The sequence below is a fragment of the Trachypithecus francoisi genome, unplaced genomic scaffold (assembly GCF_009764315.1).
Source record: "Trachypithecus francoisi isolate TF-2019V2 unplaced genomic scaffold, Tfra_2.0 Lachesis_group6, whole genome shotgun sequence".
NCBI classification, from domain to species: domain Eukaryota; kingdom Metazoa; phylum Chordata; class Mammalia; order Primates; family Cercopithecidae; genus Trachypithecus; species Trachypithecus francoisi.
The window spans coordinates 69,750,509-69,775,606 of record NW_022681471.1 but is presented as its reverse complement, the minus strand read 5'-3'; the positions used below and the strand labels follow the sequence as shown (position 1 = coordinate 69,775,606).

The window sequence follows — 25,098 nt, the reverse complement described above, 5'->3', positions numbered from 1 at the left end:
CTCTGAGAAGTTTGATGGACTGAAGCCTTCTTCTCTCATCTCGTCAAAGTCATTCTGTGACCAGCTTTGATCCGTTGCTGGTGATGGGCTGCGCTCCTTTGCAGGGGGAGATGTGCTCTTATTTTTTGAATTTCCAGCTTTTCTGCCCTGCTTTTTCCCCATCTTTGTGGTTTTATCTGCCTCTGGTCTTTGATGATGGTGACGTACTGATGGGGTTTGGTATAGGTGTCCTTCCTGTTTGATAGTTTTCCTTCTGACAGTCAGGACCCTCAGATGTAGGTCTGTTGGAGATTGCTTGAGGTCCACTCCAGACCCTGTTTGCCTGGGTATCAGCAGCAGAGGCTTCAGAAGATAGAGTATTGCTGAACAGCGAATGTACCTGTCTGATTCTTACTTTGGAAGCTTCCTCTCAGGGGTGTACTCCACCCTGTGAGGTGTGGGGTGTCAGACTGCCCCTAGTGGGGGATGTCTCCCAGTTAGGCTACTCAGGGGTCAGGGACCCACTTGAGCAGGCAGTCTGTCCCTTCTCAGATCTCAACCTCCATGCTGGGAGATCCACTGCTCTCTGCAAAGCTGTCAGACAGAGTCGTTTGCGTCTGCAGAGGTTCTGCTGCTTTTTTGTTGTTGTTATTTATCTGTGCCCTGTCCCCAGAGGTGGATTCTACAGAGACAGCCAGGTTTCCTTGAGCTGCTGTGAGCTCCACCCAGTTCGAGCTTCCCAGAGGCTTTGTTTACCTACTTAAGCCTCAGCAATGGCGGGCGCCCCTCCCCCAGCCTCGCTGCTGACTTGCGGTTAGATCGCAGACTGCTGTGTTAGCAATGAGGGAGGCTCCGTGGGCGTGGGACCCTCCCGTCCAGATGTGGGATATATTCTCCTGGTGTGCCCGTTTGCTTAAAGCGCAGTATTGGGGTGGGAGTTACCCAATTTTCCAGGTGTTGTGTGTCTCAGTTCCCCTGGCTAGGAAAAGGGATTCCCTTCCCCCTTGTGCTTCCCAGGTGAGGTGATGCCTCGCCCTGCTTTAGCTCTCGCTGGTCGGGCTGCAGCAGCTGAGCAGCACCGATTGTCCGGCACTCCCCAGTGAGATGACCCCAGTACCTTAGTTGAAAATGCAGAAATCACCGGTCTTCTGTGTCGCCCGCACTGGGAGTTGGAGACTGGAGCTCTTCCTATTCGGCCATCTTGCTCCGCCCCCAAGAGTAATTATTTTTAACCAGATTGTACAAATGAAGAAACTGAAACTGGAAGAATAACAGCAAACTATCTAAACTAATGAACAAATAATTAACAGAGAAAATATATAAGCCTAGGGAGCATAAACTCTATTCTACACGTTCTTGTTAGTGAGCAGGAAGCCCCCATAAGTGGGTATAGATAGTGGTCTTCTTTGTGGAGATAGGTCCCAACTAGAAAATCATACAAATGTCTTGGGGAGTTGAGCTAGTCTTCTGGGGTCATCTGTGTTGCCATGGGAAATTGGGCAATTCATGTAAGCCCTAGCAATAAACCAGATATGGGAGGATCAGAGACTTGGGGAATGTATGCTACCAGGGAGAAGATATATAATAACAATTATTTTTAAAAATGACCTCCTGTTTTCCCCTCCATTAACAGCTCAAAGAATTCCTTTGGTAGCCTATAGGCATCAATCAAAGTCCTGGAAATCAGCCCTCAGTAATGATAATTTTATTGAATCGTGAGAGAAGGACTGAGGGAGTGGAGCACAAGCAAGCTCATTTTGGAGTTTTCCCTCCATGTTAAGGGGGAGATGAATCCAGAAGACAATGATCCATATTCCCAGAGAGAAGCAGATCTGAGACTTCTACTTCCTCTTCTGCATGCTCTCCAAGGGGCAGGCCAGGGAGTGTGCAAGGACTGTGGCTCAGCTTCTGCTGCCCTCCATGCCTCCATCTTGGGGCTATAGTGCTACTCCCAATAGTGCTTTCATTGGGGGACAGAGTGGGCAAGGGAAGAGCAGATGCCTCAATTTCCCCACCTGTAACCTGGCATAAGAGCAATTGCCTCCCACGGTTGGGGGGAAGGTCAGTTGTGATGAGGGATATAGGAGCAACTGTGAACTGTAATTTGTCCACACACAGGTGTTTGGAGGGGATGTCCTGAAGTGCATTTTTAATTCTTTTTATTTTTTATTTTTATTTTTGGTGGGTACATAGTAGGTGTATATAGGGTATATGGGATATTTTGATACAAGCACAAAATGTGTAATAGTCACATCAGAGTAAATGGGGTATCTCTCATCTCAACCATTTATCCTTTATGCTACAAACCAATTACACTCTTAGTTATCGTAAAATGTACAATTAAATTATTGTTGACTATAGTCATTCTATTGTGCTATCAAATACTAGATCTTATTCCTTCTTTCTATTTTTTTGTACCCATTAAGCATCCCCACTTCTCTCACCAAACTCCCACTATCCTTCCCAGCCTGTGGTAGCCATCATTCTACTCTCTATCTCCATCAGTTCAGTTGTTTTAATTTTAACTCCCACAAATAAGTGAGAACATGTGAGTTTGTCTTCCTGTGTCTGGTTTATTTCACTTAACATAATGATCTCCAGTTCCATCCGTGTTGTTGCAAATGACAGAACCTCATTCTTTTTTATGGCTGAATATTGCTCCATTGCGTATATGTACCACATTTTCTTTATCCATTCATCTGTTGATGGGCACTTAGGTTGCATCAAATCTTCGCTACTGTAAGTAGTGCAGCAATGAAAATGGGAGTGTAGATATCTCTTAGATATACTAATTATCTTTCCTTTGGGAATATACCCAGCAGTGGGATTGCTGGATCATATAGTAGCTATATTTTTAGTTTTTTTGTGGAACCTCCAAACTGTTTTACATAGTGATTGTACTAATTTACATTCCCACCAACAGTGAACAAGTGATCCCTTTTCTCCAAATTATCACCAGCATGTATTACGGCCTGTCCTTTGGATAAAAGTGGGTGGATTGCCTGAGCTCAGGATTTCGAGACCAACCTGGGCAACACAATGAAACCCCATCTGTAGGCCAGGCGCGGTGGCTCAAGCCTGTAATCCCAGCACTTTGGGAGGCCGAGACGGGCGGATCACGAGGTCAGGCAATCGAGACCATCCTGGCTAACCTGGTGAAACCCCGTCTCTACTAAAAAATACAAAAAACTAGCCGGGCCAGGTGGCAGGCGCCTGTAGTCCCAGCTACCCGGGAGGCTGAGGCAGGAGAATGGCGTGAACCCGGGAGGCGGAGCTTGCAGTGAGCGGAGATCCGGCCACTGCACTCCAGCCTGGGTCTAGGTGACAGAGAAGACTCCGTCTCAAAAAAAAAAAAAAGAAAAAAAAAAGAAACCCCATCTTTAATAAAATACATAAGAAATTAGCCAGGCGTGGCAGCGTGTACCTGTAGTCCCAGCTACTTGGGAGGCTGAGGCAGGAGAATTGCTTGAACCCAGGAGGTGGAGGTTGCACTGAGCTAAGATCGCACCACTGCACTCCAGACTGGGCGACAGAGCAAGACTCCATCTCAAAAAAAAAAAAAAAAAAAAAGCCATCTTAACTGGGGTGAGATGGTAGCTGATTGTGCTTTTGATTTGCATTTCCCTGATGATCAGTGATGTTGAGCACATTTTCACCTACCTGTTCGCCATTTGTATTTCTTCTTTTCAGAAATGTCTATTCAGATCTTTTGTCCATTTAAAATCAGATTATTAGATTTTATTTTCTATAGAGTTGTTTGAGCTCCTTAAATATTTTGGTTATTAATATCTTGTCAGATGTATAGTTTGCAAATACTGTCTTCCATTCTGTGCATTGATTCTTCACTTTGTTGATTGTTTTCTTTGCTGCACAGAAGCTTTTATCTTGATGTTACCCCATTTGTCCATTTTTGTTTGGGTTGTCTACGCTTGTGGGATATTCCACAAGAAATGTTGGCCCAGACCAATGTCCTGGAGAGTTTCCTGAATGTTTTCTTGTAGTAGTTTCACAGTTTGAGGTCTTAGATTTAAGCCTTTAATCCATCTGGATTTGATTTTGTGTGTGTGTGTGGTTTTTTTTTTGTTGTTGTTGTTTGTTTTGTTTTCTTTTTTTTGTTTGTTTGGTTTTGAGACAGAGTCTCGCTGTGTCTCCCAGGCTGGAGTGCAGTGGTGCGATCTTGGCTCACTGCAACCTCCACCTCCCGGGTTCAAGCGGTTCTCCTGCCTCAGCCTCCCGAGTAGCTAGGACTACAGGCACGTGCTACCACGCCCAGCTAATTTTTTGTATTTTTAATAGAGACAGGGTTTCACCTTGTTAGCCAGGATGGTCTCCATCTCCTGACTTCGTGATCCACCCACCTCAGCCTCCCAAAGTGCTAGGATTACAGGTGTGAGCCACCGTGCCTGGTTTGGTTTGATTTTTGTACACAGCAAGAGATAAGTGTCTAGTTTCATTCTTCTGCATATAGATATCCAGTTTGTCCAGCACCATTTATTGAAGAGACTATCCTTTCCCCAATGTATGTTGGGGCCTCTGTTGGAACCTCTGGCACCTGTGTTGAAAACGAATTTACTGTAGATGTATGTATTTGTTTCTGAGTTCTCTATTCTGTCCCATTGGTCTATACATCTATTTTTATGCCATTACTATGTTGTTTTGGTTACTATAGCTCTGTAGTACAATTTGAAGTCAGGTAATGTGATTCTTCCAGTTTTGCTTTTTTTGCTCAGGATAGCTGTGGCTTTTTTGGATCTTTTGTGGCTCCATATAAATTTTAGTATTTTTTTTTTTCTGTTTCTGTTGGAGAATGTCATTGGCATTTTGATAGGGATTGCATTAAAACTGTAGATTGCTTTGGGTAGTATGGACATTTTAACAATATTGATTCTTTCAATACACGAACATGGAATATCTCTCCATTTCTTTGTGTCCTCTTCAATTTCTTGCATCAGAGTTTCACAGTTTTCATTATAGAGATCTTTCACTTCTTTGGTTAAGTTAATTCCTAGGTATTTAATTTATTTGTAGCTATTGTAAATGAGACTATTTCTTGGTTTCTTTTTCAGATTCTTTGCCATTGGCATATAGAAATGCTACTGACCTTTGTATGTTGATTTTGTATCCTGCAACTTTACTGAATTTATTTATCAGTTCTACTGGTTTTTTGCTGGCATATTTAGGTTGTTCCCAATATGATAATATCTGTAAACAAGGATAATTTGACCTCTTCCTTTCCAATTTGGATGCCTTTATTTCTTTGTCTTCTCTGATTGCCCTAGATAGGACTTCCAGTACAATGTTGAATAACAGTGCTGAAAGGGGACATCCTTGTCATTTTACGGATCTTAGAGGAAAGACTTTCCATTTTTCTCCATTCAGTATACTACCTGCAGTTCCGCTATATATGGCTTTTATTGTGTTGAGGTATGTTTCTTCTCTACCCAATTTTTTGAAGGTTTGTACTATGAAGGGATGCTGAATTTTACCAAATGCTCTTTCAGTATTAATTGAAATGATCATATGATTTTTGTCCTTCATTCTGTTGATACGATATATCACATAGATTCATTTGTGTACATCGAACCACCCCTGCATCCCTGGGATAAATCCCACTTGGTGGTGATGAACTAGCTGTTCAATGTGTTGTTGAATTTGGTTTCCTAGTATTTTGTTGATGGTTTTTGCATCAATGCTCATCAGAGATATTGGCCTGTAGGTTTTGTGGTGTTATTTTGTTTTGTTTGTTTGTTTGTTTGTTTTTTGTAGTGTGTTTTGGTGCCTGATTTTGATATCGGGGTAATACTGACCTCATAGAATGGGTTTGGGAGTATTCCCTCCTCCTCTGTTTTTCAGAGTAGTTTGAGTATGATTGATTTAGCTCTTCTTTAAATGTTTGGTAAAATTCATCAGTGAAACCACTGAGTTCTAGGCTTTGCTTTGCTGGGAGACTTTTTATTATGGTTTTGATTTTGTTACTTGTTATTGGTCTGTTCAGGTTTTGGAATTCTTTCTGATTCATCTTGGTAGATTGTATGTGTCTAGGAATTTATCCGTTTCTTCTAGGTTTTCCAATTTGTTGGCATATAGTTGCTCATAGTAGCCCATAATGATCCTTCTAATTTCTGCACTATTGATTGTAATGTCTTCTTCTTCATCCACGATTTTATTTATTTTGGTCTTCTTTCTCATTTTTCCTTAGTATGGCTAAAGGTTTGTCAATTTTATTTATCTTTTCAAACCAACTTTTTGTTTTGTTGATCTTTTGTATTTTTTTGATTCAATTTCATTTATTTCTGCTCTGATGTTTATTATTTCTTTTCTTCTCCTAACTATGGATTTGATTTGCTCTTGCTTTCGTAGTTCTTTAAGATGTACCATTAGATTTTTTGTTTGAAGTTTTCTTTTTTTGATGTAGGCACTTACAGCTATAAACTTCCCTCTTAGTATTGTTTTTGTCGTGTCCCGTAAAGTTTTGGTATGTTGTGTTTCTGTTATGGTTTATTTCAATATTTTTTTCAATTTCTTTCTTAATTTCTTCATTGATCCACTGGTCATTTAGGAGCATATAATTTAATTTCCATGTGTTGGCATAGTTTTCAAAATTCCTCTTGCTATTGATTTCTATTTTATTTCATTTCATTGTGGTCAGAGAAGCTATTTGATATAATTTCATTTTTTTGAGTCTGATCTTATTTACTTGTTACTCAAAAAATTTTATTTCTGACTGGATTCAGGCTTAGAAGTAGAAGCTCGCAGAGAGGAAAGTCTTCATCTCTTCGCAATTTGTTCTTGGCACTTCTCTTTAGCCTCCTTCATTCTCTTGGCCAAAAGTTTAGCATATTCTTCAGGCTCTTCCTTATTTTTCTTAGTACCCTGCTTCTTCAGAGCAATACACCACCATTTGTGTTGCAGAACACATGAATTAACAAGATGTTGAATCTTGGGTGCTTTAGTCCTAGGTTTCTTACCTTCTTTGTTTAAGGGCTTTCTTACAACGTACTGGCAGACATCATCTTCTTTAGAGAGGTTGAGAAGTTTGAAGATTCTGCTAGCTCTTTTGGGCCCCAGGCAACGAGGCACCATAGTATCAGTCAATCCAGAAATATCCTTCTCTCCTTTTTTTTTTTTTTTTTTTTTTTTACAGTAACCAAGATGACAACGCTCAGATTGGCATCCACAATGCAACCACAACTGATTTTCTCTTTCTCTCTCCACATTCTTGGTCTGTAACAGGAATGCCCCTCACTCAGTAGCAAGCAAGCGAACACAGCCACAGGTCAAGACACCCTGCTTCATGGGGAGACCTTGTTTGTCGTTCCCACCACCGATTTGGACCACATAACCCTTTCATTCTTCACCCAGAGCATCAGCAGCAACTTCTGTGGCCATGCGCTTCTCAAAAAGTGTGAAGTTTGCGTTCATCATCCACTTCAATGAGTTTCTGGCAGCAAGTGGCTGGGAAGAAGATGTTCAGCTTCATCTTGAAGCAGCTGAACACCTCTGAGGTGCCACAGAAAATAGCTATAATTTCAACTTTTAAAATGTTTTAAGACTGTTTCATGGCCTAACATAAGGTCTATCCTTGAGAATGATCCATGTGGTGAGGAGAAGAATGCGTATTCTGCAGCCATTGGCTGGAATGTCCTGTAAATATCTATTAGGTCCCTTTGGTCTATAGTACAGATTAAATCCAATATTTCCTTGTTGATTTTCTGTCTGGAAGATCTGTCCAATGCTGAAAGTGGGGTGCTGAAGTCTCCAACTATTATTGTATTGGGACTTATCTCTCTCTTTGGCTCTATATATCTGGGTGCTGCAGTATTGGGTGCATAGGTGTATATATATTTAAAATTGTTATATTCTCTGGCTGAGGGAACCCCTTATAGTGATGTTCTCTGTCTCTTCATAAAGTTTTTGTTTTGAAATCTATTGTGTCTGATATAAATATAGCTACTCCTGCTCTTTTTTGGTTTACATTTTAATGTGAACTATGGTATATCTTTTTCCATCCCTTCATTTCAGACTATGTGTGTCTTTATAAGTGAAGTATGTTTGTTTTAGGCAACAGATCTTATTTTTTCATCCATTCAGCCACTCTATGTATTTCGATTGGAGAGTTTAGTTCATTTGCATTTGATGTTATTATTGATATGTAAGGACTTTAGCTCTTTGTTTTCCGGTGGTTTTGTGGTCTTCTCTTCCTTCTTTTCTTCCTTCCTGTACACCCGTTAGTGAAGGTGATTTTCTCAGGTGGTCTGATTTAATTTCTTGCTTTTTATTTTTAATATATCTATAGTATGTTTTTTGATTTGAGATTACCATGAGGCTTGCCAATAATATCTTGTAACCCATTATTTTAAACTGATGACAACATAACACTAATTGCGTAGTGTGAACAAGAATAATTTGACCTCTTCCTTTCCAATTTGGATGCCTTTGTTTCTTTGCCTTCTCTGATTGCCCTAGCCAGGACTTCCAGTACTATGTTGAATAACAGTGCTGAAAGTGGGCATCCTTGTCATTTTCCATTCTCACTAAAAAAGAAAAAACTAATGAAAACCCTACACTTTAATTTTGTCCTCCTGTTTTTAAGTTTATTATGTGTGTGTGTGCATATATATATATATATATATTTTTTTTTTTTTTTTTTTTTGAGACGGAGTCTTGCTCTGTAGCCCAGGCTGGAGCAGAGTGGTGCAATCTCAGCTCACTGCAACCTCCACCTCCTGGGTCCTGGTTCAAGCAATTCCCCTGCCTCAGCCTCCTGAGTAGCTGGGATTACAGGCACATGCCACCATGCCCATCTAATTTTCTTTTTGTATTTTTGGTAGAGATGGCGTTTCACCATGTTGGCCAGGCTGGTCTTGAACTCTTGACCTTGTGATCTGCCCACCTCAGCCTCCCAAAGTGCTGGGATTACAGACGTGAGCCAACATGCCTGGCCTATATCTTGTACTATTTATGTCTTTGAAAAGTTTCTGTGGTTATTATTTTTCTTCAGTTCATCATTGAGTCTTTCTACTCAAGATATGAGTTGTTTACACACCTCAATTACAGAGTGATACCATTCTTTTTTTTTTTTTTTTTTTTTGAGATGGAGTCTCGCTCTAGCCCGGGCTGGAGTGCAGTGGCCAGATCTCAGCTCACTGCAAGCTCCGCCTCCGGGTTCACGCCATTCTCCTGCCTCAGCCTCTGGAGTAGCTGGGACTACAGGCGCCCGCCACCTCGCCCGGCTAGTTTTTTTGTATTTTTTAGTAGAGACGGGGTTTCACCGTGTTAGCCAGGATGGTCTCGATCTCCTGACCTCGTGATCCGCCCGTCTCGGCCTCCCAAAGTGCTGGGATTACAGGCTTGAGCCACCACGCCCGGCCAGAGTGATACCATTCTATGTTTTCTGTGTACTTACTATTACCAGTGAGTTTTGTACCTTCAGATGAATGCTTATTGCTCATTAACAGCCTTATCTTTTAGATTGAAGAACTTTCTTTAGCATTTCTTATAGGGCACATCTCTTGTTGATGAAATCCCTCAGCCTTTTTTTGGTCTCAGAAGTCTTCATTTCTCCTTCATGTTTGAAGGACATTTTCACCAGATATACTATTGTAGCGTAAATGTTCTGATCCTTCAGCACTTTAAATGTGTCATGCTACTCTCTCCTGGCCTGTAAGACTTCCACTGGAAAATCTGCTGCCAGATATATTGGAGCTCCATGGTATGTTATTTGTTTATTTTCTCTTGCTGCTTTTAGGATCCTTTCTTTATTCCTGACCTTTGGGAATTTGTTTATTAAATATTTTGAGGTAGTCTTCTCTGGGTTAAATCTGCTTGGTGTTCTATAACCTTCTTGTACTTGAATACTGATCTCTTTCAATAGATTTGGGAAATTCTCTGTTATTATCCCTTTGAATAATTTTTCTACCCCTGTCTCTCTCTTTACCTCCTCTTTAAGGCCAATAACTTCTAAGTTTGCCCTTTTAAGGCTACTTTCTAGATCTTGTAGGCATGCCTCATTCTTTTTATTCTTTTTCTTTTGTCTCCTCTGACTGTGTATTTTCAAATAGCCCATCTTCAAGCTCACTAATTCTTTCTTCTGCTTGATCAATTCTGGTATTAAAAGACCCTGATGCATTCTTCAGCATGCCAGTTGCATTTTTTAGCTCCAGAATTTCTGCCTGACTCTTTTAAAATTATTTTAATCTCTTTGTTAAATTTACCTGATAGGATTTTGAATTCCTTATCTGTGTTATCTTGAATTTCTTTGACTTTCCTCAACACAGTTATTTTGAATTATCTGAATTATCTGTCCCTGATGCCTTATTTAGTTTGTTTGGTGAGGTCGTGTTTTCCTAGATGGTCTTGATGCTTTTAGATGTTCATTGGTATGTAGGCATTGAAGAGTTAATATCTATCATAGTCTTCACAGTCTGGGCTTGTTTGTACCTGTCTTTCTTGGGAAGGCTTTCCAGGTGTTCAAAGAGATTTGAGGGTTTTAATCTACATTTTTGGTCTCTGCAGTCATATTTACATTAGGAAGCACTGTAAGCCCAGTAATGCTGTGGTTCTTGTAGCCTCATAAAGGTACCACCTTAGTGGTCTTGGATACGATTCTGAAGAATTCTCTGGATTACCAGGCAGAGACTTTTGTTCTATTCCCTTACTTTCTCCCAAACAAATGGAATCTCTCTGTTTGTGCTGAGCTGGTTGGAGCTAGTGGAAGAGTGATACAAGTACCTCTGTGACCACCACCATTGAATCTGCTGGGTCAGACCATGGTACTGAGTCTTGCCGAAGGCCCACAATAACCACTGCATTGCTACCACTGTTGGGTCCAGAGATGCTGTCTGGGAGCCAGGGCCTGGAGTCAGAAACTTTAGGAATCTACCTGGTTCTCTACTCTACTGCAGCTGAGTTGGCACTCAAACCACAGGACAAAGTCCCTCCCACTCTTTCCTCCCCTTTCCACAAGCAGAGAACTCTCTCACCATGGCCACCACCACCTCAGGCCTGTGGCGAGTACTCCCTGGCTTCCACTTAAGTTCACCGAAGGCCTAAGAGTTCTTCAGTCAGTTTATGGTGAATGCTTCCAGGCCTGAGACACTCCCTTCATGGCAGTGGGCTCCCCTCAGGCCCAGGGCAGGTCCAGACATGCCATACCAGAATCACAGCCTAAAATCGGAGACCCCAAGCAGGCTCTTGGTGTGTGGCTGAGCTGGCACCTAAGCTGCAAGAGAGCCAAAGTCCCCTTTCCTCTTGTTTCCTCTTTTCTCAAACAGAAGGAGTGTCTCCCTGATACAGCTTGTATCTGTGTCCCCACCCAAATTTCATGTCAAGTTGTAATCGCCAATGTTGGAGGTGAGACCTGGTGGGAGGTGATTGGAACATGGGAGTAGTTTCTAATCGTTTAGCACCATCCCCCTAGTGCTGTTCTTGATAGAGTTCTCATGAGAATTGGTTATTTAAAATTGTGTAGCACCTCCCCTCTCTCTCTCTCTTCCTCCTGCTCCAGCCATGTGAGAAGTACTGGTTCCCCCTTCACCTTCTGCCATTATTTTAAGTTTCCTGAGGCCTCCCCAGAAGCCGAGCAGATGACCAGCATCATGCTTCCTGTACAACCTGTGGAAATATGAGCCAATTAAACCTCTTTTTCTTTGTAAATTACCCAGTCTCTGGTATTTCTTTATAGCAGTATAAGAACTGACTAATACAAAAAATTGGTACCAAGGAGTGGGACATTTCTATAAAGATTCCTGAAAATGTGGAAGCAGCTTTGGAACTGCTGCTGGTAATGGGCAGAGGTTAGAAGTGTGGAGGGCTCAGAAGAAGACAGGAGGATGAGGGAGAATTTGAAACTTCCTAGAGACTTGTTAAATTGTTGTGACCAAAATGCTGATAGTGATATAGACAATGAAGACCAGGCTGGGGAGGACTCAGATGGAGATGAGGAACTTATTGAGAACTGGAGCAATGGTCACTTTTGTTATGCATTTGCAAAGAACTTGGAGGCATTGTGCCCCTGCTCTAGGGATCTGTGGAACTTTGAGCTTGAGAGTGATGATTTAGGGTATCTGGCAGAATAAATTTATAAGCAGCAAAGCATTCAAGATGTGACCTGGCTGCTTCTAACTACCTACGTTCAAATGTGTAAGCAAACAAATAATGTAAAACTGGAACTTATATTAAAAGGGAAGCAGAGCATAAAAGTTTGGAAAATCAGCAGCCTGGCCATGTGGTGGAAAAACAAAGCCATTTTCAGGGGAGGAACTCAAGCAGGTTACAGAAATTTGCATAACTAAAAGGAAAGCAAATACTGGTAACCAAGACAATGGGAATTTCAGAGTCCTTTGTGGTAGCACTTCTCATCACAGGTCCAGAGACCTAGGAGAGAAGAATAGTTTCATGGGCTAGGCACAGGGTCTGGTGCACTGTGCAGCCTTGGGACACTGCTCCTTCCATCCCAGCTGCTCCAGCTCCAGCCATAGCTGAGAGGGCCCCAGATACAGCTTGGACTGCTGCACCAGAGGGTGCAAGCCATAAGCCTTGGCAGTTTCCACATGGTGTTAAGCCTTCAGGTGTGCACAGTACAAGAGTTGAGGCTTAGGAGGCTCCCCCTAGATTTCAGAAGATGTTTGGAAAAGCCTGGGTGTCCAGGCAGAAGCCTGGTACAGAGGCAGAGCCCTCATGGAGAGCCTTTGCTAGGGTAGTGCAGAGGGGAAATGTGGGGTTGGAGCCTCCACACAGAGTCCCCACTAGGGCACTGCATAGTGGAGCTGTGAGAAGAGGGCCATCATCTTTCAGACCCCAGAATAGTAGATCTACTGACAACTTGCACCATGTGCCTGGAAAAGCTGCAGATACTCAATGCCAGCCCATTAAAGCAGCTGTGTGGGCTATACCCTGCAAAGCCTCAGGGGTGGAGCTGCCCAAGGTCTTGGGAGCCCAGCCCTTGCACCACTATACCCTGAATGTAAGACATGGAGTCAAAGGAGATTATTTTGGAGCTTTAAGATTTAATGGCTGCCCTGCTAAGTTTTGGACTTGCATGGAGCCTATAGCCCCCATTTTTTTGGTTGATTTTTGCCTTTGGAATGGGAGTATTTATCCAATGCCTGTAGCCCCATTGTTTCTTGGGAGTAACTAACTTGTTTTTTATTTTACAGGCTCATAGGCAGAAGGGACTTGCCTTGTCTCAGATGAGACTTTGGACTGTGGACTTTTGAGTCAATGCTGAAATGAGTTAAGACTTTGGGGGACTGTCAAGAAGGCATGATTGCATTTTGAAATGTGAGAAGGAAATGACATTTTGGAAGGGCCAGGGGCAGAATGACATGGTTTGGATCTGTGTTCCCACCCAAATCTCATGTTGAAATGTAATCCCCAATGTCGGAGGTGAGGCCTGGTGGGAGGTGACTGGAACATTGGGGTGGTTTCTAATGGTGTAGCACCATCTCCCCTAGTGCTGTTCTTGTGATAGAGTTCTCATGAGATCTGGTTGTTTAAAAGTGTGTAGCACCTCTCCCCTCCCCTCTTCCTCCTGCTTTTGCCATGTGAGAAGTACTGGCTCCCCCTTTGACTTCTGCCATGCTTTTAAGTTTCCTGATGTCCCCCCAGAAGCTAAGCAGATGACCAGCATCATACTTCCTGTACAGCCTGCAGAACCATGAGCCAATTAAACCTCTCCTTTATAAACTACCCAGACTCAGTTATTTATAGCAGTGTGAGAATGGACTAATACACTCCCTGTAACCACCACAGCCTGGAACGTGCTGGGTTATGCCTGAAGCCAGCATATTTCTGAGTCTTACCCAAAGTCCATGGCAAGTATTACCAGGATATCACTACTGATTATTCAGAGCCCAAGAGCTCTTCAGTTAGCAGGTGATTAATCTTGCCAGGACTGTGTCTTTCCCTTCAAGGCAGCCATTCCCTTCTGGCCCAGGGTGTGTCTAGAAATGTCATCTGGTAGCCAGGGCCTGGAAGGGAGGCCTCAGGACTCTGCCCAGTGCCCTTTCCTACTGTGGCTGAGCTCATATCTAAGTTGCAAAACAAAGCCCTCTTTACTCTTTCCTCTCTTCTCTTTAAGATGAGGGAGGAGTCTCTCCTGGAGCTGTAAGCTGCCCTGCCTGGTGTTGTGGCCTAGACTGTCATTCAAGTTTATTTAGGATGCTAGAGCAGTTTATCCCATTGTGGTGGGGCTTGCCAGAATTCTGGTTCCAACCACTGGGATGGGTGACTCCCCTCTGGCTAGGGCTGGTATAAATGCTCCCTCCATGGGTGCCAGCTGAGTTGTGCCCAGTGTTGCTTTCTACTGTGACAGGACAGCACTGAGTTCTAATGTAAGTCCCACAATCACTGCACTCTCCCTTTCCCAAGTGCACATATTCTCTCTCCACACCATACTGTCACTGCCAGGAGATGAGAGATGTAGTGTCTACAACTGACAACTGCCTTTCTTACCCTCTTCTGGGCCTCTTTCAGTGATATGAAGCTAAAACCAGGTACTGTGATCACTCACCTGATGACTGATTCTTATGAAGGGACTTTTATTGTGTGGATAGTTGTTTAATTTGGTGTTTCTGTGGGGAGGACAATCAATGGAGGCTTCTGTTTAACCATCTTGCTCCTCCCCTTCCTCCTCCTCCTTCTCCTCCTCCTCCTTCTCCTTCTCCGCCTCCTCCTCCTTCTTCTTCTTCTTTTTTGAGATGGAGTATCACTCTTGTCGCCCAGGCTGGAGTGCAGTGGCACGGTCTTAGCTCACAACAACCTCCGACTCCCAAGTTCAAGCTTTTCTCTTGCCTCAGACTCCTGAGTAGCTGGGACTACAGGTGCACGTGACCACATCCAGCAAATTTTTGTATTTTTAGTAGAGACGGGGTTTCACCATGTTGGCCAGGCTGGTCTTGAACTCCTGACCTCAAGTGATCCACTTGCCTTGGCCTCCCAAAGTGCTGGGATTACAGGCATTAGTCACTGCGTCTAGCCGTTCTGCCTCCTTCTTACTGGGTTTGTGTTTATTGGGAGGTTTTATGATTTCTGATTCAGTCTTCTTACTAGTTATTGATATGTTAATATTTTCTATTCATGATTCAGTCTTGGTAGGTTGTGTGTTTCTATGAATTTATCTATTTCTAGTTTGTTCAATTTGTCGGCATACAACTGCTCATAGTATTTTTTAACTGTCATTTAAATTTCTTTGGCATCAGTTGTAATGTTCCATTTTTTTCATTTCTAATTTTAGTTATTTGAATCTTCTCTTTTTTTCTTAGTTAATATAGCTAAAAGATTTTTCTTTTTCTTTTTTTTTTTTTTTTTTTTTTTTTTTTTGGTACAGACAGAGTCTTGCTATGTTATTCGGGCTGGCCTCAAACTCCTGGCCTCAAGCAATCCTCCCACCTTGGCCTCCCAAAGTGCTGGGATTAGAGGTGTGTGCCACCATGACTGGCCTAAGGATTTGTCAATTTTGTTGCTCTTGTTAAAACAACTCTTAGTTTCATTGATGCATTCTATTCTCTATTCCCTTTATCTCTGATTAATCTTTATTATTCCCTTCCTTCTGCTAGCATTGTATTTAGATTGTTATTGTTTTCCTGGTACCCTGAAGTATAAAGTAAGATTGTTGATTTGAGATGTTTTTTTTTATAATGTATGTGTTTACACGTATAAACTTGACACTTAGCTTTTGCTGCATCCCATAAGTTTTGATGTGTAATATTCTCATGTTCATTTGTCTCAAGGTATTTTCTAATTTCCCTCATGACATCCTTTCTGGCCCATTGACTGTACATGAATGTGTTATTATTTATTAAAATATATTTTAAGCCTTTTTTAAAAGAATGTGTTATTTAAATTCCACATATTTGTTTCATTCTGCTATTCATTTCTGGTTTTATTTCATTGTGATTGGAAGATATATTTTGCATAATTTCAATCTTTTTGAACTCGTTAAGATTTGTTTTGTGGTCTAACATGAAGTCTTTCCTAGAGAAGGTCCCATGTTCATATTCTGTTCTTTTTGGGTGGACTGTTCTATATGTCTGTTAGGTCCAACAGGTCTACAGTTTTGTTCGGGTCCTTCATTTTCTTATTGACTTTTTGTCTAGTTGCTCTATCTGTTCATTATTAAAAGTAAGGCATCAAAGTCTCCTATTACTATTACTATTTTGCTGTCTATTTTTCATATTTTTTGCTGTCTCTTTTCTTGTTTAATTCTGTCAAAGTTTATATATTTAGGAGCTCTGATGTTTGTTGCATGAATATTTATAATTTTTTGATGAATTGTCTCTTTTATTACTATATAATGTCCTTATTTGTCTCTTATTACAGTTTTTGACTTAAAGCTTATTTTGTCTGATATTAGTACAGTCATCCTGCTCTATTTGGTTACCATTTTTATGTAGTATCTTTTTCCATCCCTTCACTTTAAGTCTACGCATGTCCTTAGATCTAAGGTGAGTCTCTTGTAGATAGCAAACAGGTGGATCCTGATTTTTTATCCATTCAGGCAATGTATGTATTTTGGGGAGTTTAATCCACTTACATTTAAAGTAATTACTGATAGAGAAGTACTTCTTATTGCCATTTTGTTGTTTTCTGTATGTTTTGTCCCTTTTCCCTCCTTTCTTCTCTTACTGCCTTCCTTCATGTTTCACTGGTTTTTTTTTTTCTTATAGTGACCTGCTTTGATTTCCTTCTCATTTCCTTTTGTGTATATTCTATAAGTATTTTCTTTGTGATTATCATTGCAACTACATAAAATGTTTTAAAGTTATAACATTCCATTTCAAACTGACAACAACTTAACAACAAAAACTTTACTCCTTTACAATGTCACTCCCCTATTTTATATTATTGATGTCACAAATTACATTTTTAAAGATATGGGCTCTCACTCTGTCACCCTGGCTGGGAGTACAGGTGTGCATCACCATTCCTGGTTAATGCTTTTTAACTGAATTTGCTTCATAGAGATGGGGTCTCACTATGTTGCCCAGGCTGGTCTCAAGCTTCTGGCCTCAAGCTGTTCTCCAGCTTTGGCCTCCCAAAGTGCTGAAATTACATGTGTGAGCCACCATGCCTGGCCATGTTTTCTGTATGTCTTATTACGGGCTGAATTGTGGTTCCTCAACATTTATATGTTGAAAGCCTAACCCCCAGTACCTCAGATTGTAACTATATTTGCAATAGGGCCTTTGAGGTAAATAAGTAAAAATGAGGCTATTAGGGTGGGCTCTGATCGAATCTGACTGATGTCCTTATTAGACTAAGACACATTGAGAGATGCCAGGATGTGCATGCATAGAGAAAAGACCATGTGAGGATGCATGGGAAGGAAGCCATCTGAAGACAAGAAGAAGGACTTAGGAGAAACTAAACCTGCTAACACCTTGATCTTGAACTTATGGACTCCATAAGTGTGAGGAAACACAATTCTGTTGTTTAAACCACCCTTTATGTTATATTTTGTTATGGCAGCCCTAGCATACTAATATGTGTCTTTTATATATAGTATTTTATATATACATATATATTTATATGCCCTAGCATACTAATATATTATCTTTTTTGTTTCTCACTTCCTCCATTAGTGCTTCCTTTTGTGATTAATTAATTTTTTTTTTGTTAGTGTACCATTTGAATCCCTCTTTGTTTCTTTTTCTGTGTATTTTCAGTTTTTTCCTTGGTGATTACCCTGGGGATTACAATTGCTGTCTTAACTTTGTAACACTCAACTTTGAATTAATACTTAGCTTCAATAGTACTTGAAAAGTCTGACCCCTTACAGCTCTGTCCCTCTTTTATGTTGTTATTGTCACAAATTACACCTTTATACATTGTGTACCCATTAGCATAACTTTAAAATTATTATTTTATATCTTTGTCCTTTAAATTCTACAGAATAAAATGGTTACAAACCAAATAAGCACTACTACTGGCTTTTTATACTTACCTATTATATTAGGTAGCTAGGGCTGTCATAACAAAGTATCACTGACTGAGTGGCTTAAACAATAAAAATTTATTTTCCAATAGTTATAGAGAATAGAAGTCCTGGATCCAGGTTTCGACCAGGTTAGTTCCTTTAGCAGCCTCTCTCCTTGGCTTGTAGATGGCCATCTTCTCCCTGTGTCTTTGCATAGTTTTTCTTCTGTGGGTATCTGTATTCTAATCTCCACTTCCTATAAGGATACTAGTCATATGGGATTAAGTCCCACTCCAATGACCTTATTTTAACTTAATTACTTCTTAAATACCCTTTCTCCAAATATAGTCACATCCTGAAGTACTGGAAGCCAGGACTTTAATACATAAATTTTGGTGGACACAATTTAGCCAATAACACTTGCGTACCTACCTTTACCATTGTTCTTTATTTCTTTGGCTATCCTTGAGTTACTTTCTGTTTTCCTTTTATTTCAGTCTGGAAGACTCTCTTCGGCATTTTTAAAAAATAAATCTGGCCGGGCGCGGTGGCTCAAGCCTGTAATCCCAGCACTTTGGGGGGCCGAGACGGGCGGATCACGAGGTCAGGAGATCGAGACCATCCTGGCTAACACGGTGAAACCCCATCTCTACTAAAAATACAAAAACTAGCCGGGCGAGGTGGCGGGCGCCTGTAGTCCCAGCTACTCGGGAGGCTGAGGCAGGAGAATGGCGTAAACCCGGGAGGCGGAGCTTGCAGTGAGCTGAGATCCGGCCACTGCACTCCAGTCCGGGCGACAGAGTGAGACTCCGCCTCAAAAAAATAAAAAAAATAAAAAAAATAAATAAATCTTATTGTGTATTCCGGTTTAAAACATGTTATGGAATACATGTAGATAGTAAAATAGTTACTGTGGTGAAGCAAATTAACATATTTATCATCTCACATAGTTACTTCTTTTGTGACAAGAATAGCTAAACTCTACTTAGCTGACAAGAATCTTTAATACAATTTTATTAACTACAGTCCTAATGTGGTATGTTAAAACTCTAGACTTGTTCATCTGACATATCTGCTCCTTTGTATCCTTTGACCTACATTTTCCTGTTTCTTCCCTATCCCCACCCATAGTAACCACTGTTTCATTCTCTCTGTACTATATATTTGACTTTTAAAAAATAGAGTGCACAATATAAATAAGATTATGCTATATTTTTCTTTCTTTATCTGGCTTATTTTACTTAGCATAATGTCCTCCAGCTCCATCTATTTTGTGGCAAATGGCAGTATCTCCTTTTTAAAGGCTGAATAATATTTCATTATATATGTGGGTTTGTATAAATAAGAACACACACATATCTATATACATATGTAACACATTTTCTTTATCCATTTGTTCATTGATGGACACTTATGTTGTTATGCCCAGACCGTTTATTCCCTGAAGAAGACCACCAGAGTCCAGAGTCAAAGCCAAGCGGCAAGGATCTTTAATGCAAGTTCAAACTTGGTCCCTCCGTTCTAAAACATACAAGAGGGCCCCGAACAATGCATGTGCTCACTTTTTATAGCCTGATGAAAACAGGATATGTAAGGTTACAAGGGAATTCTTCTTGGTTACGGCATTACAATTGGTTAACGTATTAAGTTATACTTTTAGCAGCTTTCTTATGGTTCCTGCGCTTTTACAGACGGTTGTAACCTTATCGGAGATTCTCCAGGTGTTGTTTTTCTTTGAGATATATGGAGGAACGTGTTTGTGTCGGGCCCAGGAAGTGGAGGCATATGGGGGGGATGTGATGTGTCGGGCTCAAGGCTGTGATATAGGGAGGAATGTGTTCTTTCAATGTTGTATCCATATTGTGGCTATTGTGAATAATGCTTCAATGACTTGAGAGTGCAGATATCTTTACAAGATGGTGATTTCATCTCCTTTCAGTATATACCTAGAAGAAGGATTGGCTCTAGAGTTTGTTGTAGGGCATGTCTACTAGTGATGAATATAATCAGTTTTTGTTTATCTAGAAATGTCTTAACTTTTCCTTCATTTTTCTTCCTGAAATGTACCCTTTAGTAGAAATATATTATTATAATTTCTACAAAAAAATTAGGTTCCTTGCTTTTCTAAATGGTGAGTCAAGTTCATTTTCCATCTAGCCAATTGTGTTCAGCAAAGAAATATTAAACAGGGTGAAATTCAAAGTGGATCTTGTGGCACAGTGGATAAGGACAAGACAGCTGTGGTCAAATAAATCTGGAGTTGAGTTCCAGGTTTACCAGTTATTTAGGGTGTGACCCAGAATGGCTTCTTCCATTTTTCAAAAACAGTAGACTTTACTTTTTAGAACAGTTTTAGGTTCACAGCAAAACTGAATGAAAAGTACAGGGAGATCCCATATACTCCTTCTCACACACATGCATAACCTCCCTCACCATCAACGTTCCACACCAGAAGTGGTACATGTATTTCAAATTGATGAACCAACCTTTACACACCATTATCACTCAAAGTCCATAGTTTAAATTTTCCTTCTTGATTTTGTACATTCTATGGGCTTTGACAAATGTCTACACTACTATAGCATCATACAGAATGACTGTTGAATTTTCTCAAATGCTTTTTCTACTTCTGTGGACATGATCATACAATTTTTCCTTTTTAGCCTATAGATGTGATGGATTACATCAATTGATTTTCAAATGTTGAACTAGCCTTGCATACATAGAATAAATCACACATGGTCAAGGTGCATAATTTTTATTCATTATGGATATTTACTAATATTTTGATGGGGATTTTTTGAATCTACATTCATGAGATGTTGGCCTGTAGTTTTCTTTCTTTCTTTTTTCTTTCTTTCTTTTTTTTTTTTTTTTTTTTGAGAGGAAGTCTAGCTCTTGTCCCCCAGGCTAGAGTGCAATGGCATGATCTCGGCTCACTGCAACCCCCGCCTCCCAGGTTCAAGCGATTCTGCTACCTCAGCCTCCCGAATAGCTGGAATTACAGGCGCCTGCCACCACGCCTGGCTAATTCTTGTATTTTTAGTAGAGATGGGGTTTTATCATGTTGGCCAGGCTGGTCTCGACCTCCTGACCTCCAGGTGATCCATCTGCCTAGGCCTCCCAAAGTGCTGGGATTACAGGCTTGAGCCACCGCCCCCAGCCAGTTTTCTTTTCTTGTAATACCTTCATATGGTTTTGGTACTAGGGTAATGGTGGTCTCATAGAATAAATTAGGAAGTGTTCCCTCTGCTTCTACCTCCTGGAAGAGACTGTAGAGAGTTTATATAATTTCTTCCTTAAATGTTTGGTATAATTCACCAGTGACCCCTAGTGCCATCGTGTTTGGGAAGGTTATTAATTATTGATTCACTCCCCTCCACAGCCCTGACGGGCAGGCGGACTGCCCTGAGGCAAACTTCTGCGCTGCCCACAAGTGCACACGGAAGAGCACGCAGTACAACCTGGCCTTCTTCAGGTTCCCATGGGCCCCGCCAGATGCCATGGGTGGAGAATTGTAGGAGAGTAGACTTAGAAGATAAAACACCTGATCAGCTAAATAAACATTATCGATTATGTGCCAAAGATTTTGAGACCTCCATGATCTGCAGAACTAGTCTTCATAGGACAGTTCTTTGAGATAATGCATACCAACAATATTTGACCTTACCAGTCATTTGAACAACCCACATAGTAGACACAGAAAACGAATAAAAGAACTGAGTGAAGACAAAATCAGGACATTGAAACAGAAAAAAAAATTGATGAACTTCTGAGCAGGAACAAAAACATAAAGAAAACCAATAATAATACATGCTCAGAACCCCAGTGAAGAAGAGGGTGAAGGGCAAGAATGAGGACATTTTACCTCTAACCCTTGAAGAGAAAGAAAACAAAGAATACCTAAAATCTCTATTTGAAATATTAATTCTGATGGGAAAGCAAAACATACCTCTGGATGGACATGAGGCTAACGAAATCCCAGAAGGTCTCTTTACTCCAGATAACTTTCAGGCACTGCTGGAGTGCCGAATAAATTCTGGTGAAGAGGTTCTGAGAAAGCTGTTTGAGACAACAGCAGTTAACACGTTGTTTTGTTCAAAAACACAGCAGAGGCAGATGCTAGAGATCTGTGAGAGCTGTATTCAAGAAGAAACAAACAGGGAAGTGAGAGACTCACACTTCTTTTCCATTACCAGTGATGATGTAGTGGACATAGCAGGGAAGAGCACCTACCTGTGTTGGTGAGGTTTGTTGATGAATCTCATAACCTAAGAGAGGAATTTATAGGCTTCCTGCCTTATGAAGCAGATACAGAAATTTTGGCTGTGAAGTTTCACACTATGATAACTGAGAAGTGGGGATTCAATATGGAGTATTGTCGTGGCCAGGCTTACATTGTGTCTAGCGGATTTTCTTCTTCTTTTTTCTTTTTCATTTCTTTTCTTTTTATTTTATTTTGTTTTATTATTTTTTTTATTTTTTGAGACGGAGTCTCGCTCTGTCGCCCAGGCTGGAGTGCAGTGGCGCAATCTTGGCTCACTGCAAGCTCCGCCTTCAGGGTTTGCGCCATTCTCCTGCCTCAGCCTCCCGAGTAGCTGGGACTATAGGCGCCCACCACCACGCCCAGCTAATTTTTTGTATTTTTAGTAGAGACAGGGTTTTTGCCATGTTAGCCAGGATGGTCTCGATCTCCTGCCATCGTGATCCGCCTGCCTCAGTCACCCGAAGTGCTGGGATTACAGGCGTGAGCCACCTCGCCCGGCGGATTTTCTTCCAAAATGAAAGTTGTTGCCTCTAGACGTTTAGAGAAATATCCCCAAGCTATCTACACACTCTGCTCTTCCTGTGCCTTAAATATATGGTTGGCAAAATCAGTACCTGTTATGGGAGTATCTGTTGCATTAGGAACAATTGAGGAAGTTTGTTCTTTTTTCCATCGATCACCACAACTGCTTTTAGAACTTCACAATGTAATTTCTTTTTCAGAACAGTAAAGAAAGGGGTAAAGAACTGAAGGAAATCTGCCATTCTCAGTGAGAAATATTAGATGGAATAACTGTATAGCTGGCCGAGCATTTGTACTCTGCAGCGCAGTAACAGATTTTGATTTCATTGTTACTATTGTTGTTCTTAAAATGTCCTTTTATAAGAGCCTTTGGGAAAAATCTCCAGGGGCAAATTTCTGATGTCTTCTTTACAGGCGGTAGCTTGACTGCAGTACTGCATTCACTCAACGAAGTGATGGAAAATATTGAAGTTTATAATGAATTTTGGTTTGAGGAAGCCATAAATTTGGCAACCAAACTTGATATTCAAATGAAACTCCCTGGGAAATTCCACAGAGCTCACCAGGAATCTCAGCTAACCTCTGAGAGCTACTGTAAAGAAACTCTAAGTGTCCCAACAGTGGAGCACATTATTCAGGAACTTAAAAATATATTCTCAGAACAGCACCTCAAAGCTCTTAAATGCTTGTCTCTGGTACCCTCAGTCACGGGACAACTCAAATTCAACACATCAGAGGAACACTATGCTGATGTGTACAGAAGTAACTTACCCAATTCCGACACGCTGTCAGCCGAGCGTCATTGTTGGAGAATCAAATGGAAACACGGGGGGAAAGATATAGAGCTTCCATCCACCATCCATGAAGCCCTCCACCTGCCTGACATGAAGTTTTTTCCTACTGTGTATGCGTTGCTGAAGGTCCTGTGTATTCTTCCTGTGATGAAGGTTGAGAATGAGCAGTATGAAAATGGACGAAAGCGTCTTAAAGCATATTTGAGGATCATTTTGACAGACCAAAGGTTGAGTAACTTGGCTTTGCTTAACATAAATTTTGATATAAAACACAACCTGGATTTAATGGTGGACACATATATTAAACTCTACACAAGTAAGTCAGGGTTTCCCACAGATAATTCTGAAACCATGGAAAACACCTAAGAGACTTTTAAAAATAGGCTTTCTTATATTTGATATTTGGAAGAAAAGTCGTACAGTGTATGTAGGTCACTTAATCACTAAATATCTTTGCCTATAGGGCTCCATTGAATACCTTAGCCATTGATAATCTACCTGTTTAAATGTCCCTGTTTGAACTCTCATGCTTTGAAGACCTACCTGTTCTTCCAGAAGAGAGCATTGAAAGTGCCACGTTTCCTTCTGTGTGATCTCTGTTGAGGGCACTCTGGAATTGTTTTAGTTAAGTCATTTTAGACAGAGCATTTATTGTCACTGTGGATCTCTACTTGTTGGGCATTATGAATTGTTTGAAGAAATATATTTTGAAGACGTGTGGGAGGAAGGAATACATTTTATAAAATGTTATAGTGAAGCCCACAATTGACCTTTGGCTAATAGGAGTTTTAAGTATGCTAAAAATCTATATTGGACAGTTACAAGAAATTACTGGAGAAAAGCTTGTGAGCTCACCAAACAAGGATTTCAGTGTAGATTTTGTCTTTCTTGAACTTAAAGGAACAAATAACACAGTTTGAATGGAAGAGCCTGCCGTTCTTCCACATCTCATTGTTGCTGCTTACATTCCTTTGTGGAGCCTACATCTTCCTAAGCTTTTTAGCAGGTATATGTTGAACACTTCTGTTTCATGGTTAAGATAGAATCAGAGGCCATGGATACTGACAACTGATTTGTCTGTTTTTTCTTTTCTGTCTTTTTCCACGACTCTTATCTACTGCCTCATCTTGCTTTATAAGAAAAACCTGGAAAACCTACAAAACTAAGTGTTGTGGTTTATCTAGAAAAATACGAAAAATATTGGTGTTATTTTTGAAAATCACATTTGAAAATGTTATTTTTGAAAAATTGGTGTTATTGAAGAAAATCAATTTTGTATAGTTTATTTCAACCTAAATAAAATGTGAATTTTGCTTAAAAATTATTGATTCAATTTCTTTAATAGAGACAGGCCTATTCAGATAGTTTATTTCTTCTCCTGTGCGTTTTTGCAGATTGTGTTGTACAAAGAATTAGTTCATTTCATCTAGGTTATCAAATTTGTGGGCATAAGTTGCTCATAATATTCCTTTTTTTTTTTTTAACTCTCTCTAGACCTTTATAATACTACCACTAACTATAGTAGTATCTAATTTTACTAGGGCACAAAAACTCACAAATTCAACTTTTTCTTTCTTTTAACTTTAATTTTAAGTTCAGGAGTATATGTGCAGGTTTGT

General features: G+C 40.5%; 2 pseudogenes; one reads left to right on the top strand and one right to left on the bottom strand.

The window, feature by feature from the left end:
• Nucleotides 1-6,693: 6,693 nt before the first annotated feature.
• On the bottom strand, nt 6,694-7,483 carry LOC117077657 (annotated as a pseudogene).
• A 12,714-nt stretch (nt 7,484-20,197) lies between these two features.
• On the top strand, nt 20,198-23,845 carry LOC117077730 (annotated as a pseudogene).
• Nucleotides 23,846-25,098: the final 1,253 nt, after the last annotated feature.